The sequence below is a fragment of the Nelumbo nucifera genome, chromosome 2 (assembly GCF_055504915.1).
Source record: "Nelumbo nucifera cultivar China Antique chromosome 2, China Antique-T2T, whole genome shotgun sequence".
Taxonomy (NCBI): Eukaryota; Viridiplantae; Streptophyta; class Magnoliopsida; order Proteales; family Nelumbonaceae; genus Nelumbo; species Nelumbo nucifera.
In genome coordinates this window covers 77,353,114-77,355,484 of record NC_142650.1, presented here as the reverse complement: position 1 = coordinate 77,355,484, position 2,371 = coordinate 77,353,114, and positions in this window count along the sequence as shown.

Genomic DNA, 2,371 nt, shown 5'->3' with positions numbered 1-2,371 from the left:
GGGAACTTCAAGTTTGCCCAATGCTCAGGTTCACTACCCTTTTAACCAGCTGTCAACGTGTCCGTCCAATGTGAACAACTTCCTTATGAGTGATTCATACTTATTAGTGGACCTGGTGTACATGATTTTAAACGTTACAACATTGATTGCCATGCGCAAGTCCTTCAATAAACAAAGTCATGTCATGTATAAAATTTTAAATTTTTCATGAGGTGTCAATAGCAGAATGCATGCAGATCTGATAAAAAAATCCATTGGACTGCATCCACCAAGTTAGTTCCCCTGTCCAAAACAATCACAACCTCTCTGTCATCGTTGATTGTTGCCTTAAGATGCGCCATAAACCAAGTGCAGTCCTCAATGCACTCTATGGGGACAACGGCGAATGTCCTGGGGAACATCCCATTGTTATCACCATCGATGTTGTACGTGACATACGAACATTGATTGGACTCGACGATCTTCTCACAAAACAATGGGATACATGAGTAGGAGTCATCATCTGTGCCATTGATCAAAACCTTTGCAACCTCTTTCCTCCTCCAAGCTTGTTGATACATTAACTACATCATGTATTCACGTTTAAAGTCCTTCACGATATCCTTTGCTCTGTAGGATGGAGTGTCACGTACCTTATCAACAAGATCTCTTACAAACTTATTCAACCTGGGAAGACTTACATAGGAAGATGCACTTGCAGTGTAGGAGTATAGAGGTTGGTATTTATGCACCCGGACCATTGCCCCCTAGTGCACTTGTTCCAATTTCCCACTGACAATTGCCCATACTACAATGCGCATGAATTTGTTGTCTGTCGTTCCTACTATACTTGAAGGAAAACCTATGGACGATGAAGTATTTAGACAAAGCACTTCGGAATGTTGTCACATCTTCAAAAACTTGGTTGACTCCGGTTATCAAACCATGCCACATTGTTGTCACTAGGTTACCTCTCAAAATGACCATTTGAGCCAATAGGCGTGTGCATACTATCGTCGCCATTGACATTAGGTTATCTACCACTTTTGAGCAATCGACATCCCTTGCTAGTGTTGTCAATGAGACAACGATGTTCGATGATATGGTTTGTACTAAATCAGTGTTTGTATGTTGCTCTGGTGATGAAGCCTTAGAGTGTGTCTCTTCTCACACTGGATTGTACTCTATCTTTGCTATGCGTGGATCAATCCCAAAATTCCCATAAACGATCTACACGAAGGATTTTAATTTCATGCTCTCGTTGATAACAATCCCAACTGATTCGCCTTTAAAAGTGTAAATACATAAGGTTGACTTATTTTGCCCCGGGGTCCATATGTGTTGGTGAATAAAAGGCACACCTACAAAAATGGTAAATAAATAGCATTAGTCTTAACTATTGTTGCTACCAAAAGATGGGGGAAGAAAATATTTCAATGAAAGAACACAATAGCATAGGTTAGCTAAAGGACATGTAGACCGTCACGAACCTTGGTATAACCCCCCAATGTTCATTGAGTAGCGGCTTCCCTCCTATGAGCTATGGTCATTAGAAAAGGCCCTTCGAATAGTTTCTAACTTGTCGTTTAGATGCAGGTTGGATGCCCAAATGGATAGCTTAAAGAGTATAACAGGGTGGGGGTGGTGGTGATGAGAAAAAAGGGTGGGGGTGGCAGGTGAGGCGAAAACGGAGAGGGGTAGGGGTGGGAGGAGTATGATGGTCAATATGGAATATTAGTCAACATGGCTTGGGTGGCAGATAGTAGAGTAATGGTATGGAGGAGATTGAGTATGGCAGTCAATATGGAGGTATAGTTTAATCATACGTAGGTAGGTTGGGCTTTATGGCCAAGACATACAAGATATTTAATGAGATTATGGTGCATTTCATTGACCGTTGGGCAATCCAATGGAATTAAGCTATACATTAACTTGCCGCATTTCAATATGAACATAGGTTCGAACAACAGTCTAGAACTAGGTACTACTCCTAGATCTTATTTGGCCGCCCATGCACAAGCCCAATGGAGAATTAAGATGGTAATTGCAGTTCAATGACCATTGGGCAATCCAATGCAATGAAGCTATACGCTAATTTGCATCATTTCAATCAATCAATTGAATGGCCATTCGACACATATGAACATAGGTTTGAATTATAGTTCATAACTAAGTACTATTACATCTTGTTTGACTGCCCATGCATAAGAATGGTGATGGTGCAGTTCAATGACCACTAGGCAATCCAATGGAGTCGAGTTATACTCTTACTTGTAGCATTTCAATCGGTCAATCGAATGACCATTTGGCATTACTAAACATAGGTTCAAGCTATAGTCTAGAACTAGGCACTATTCCTACATCTTGTTTGGCCACCGATGCACAAGGCCCA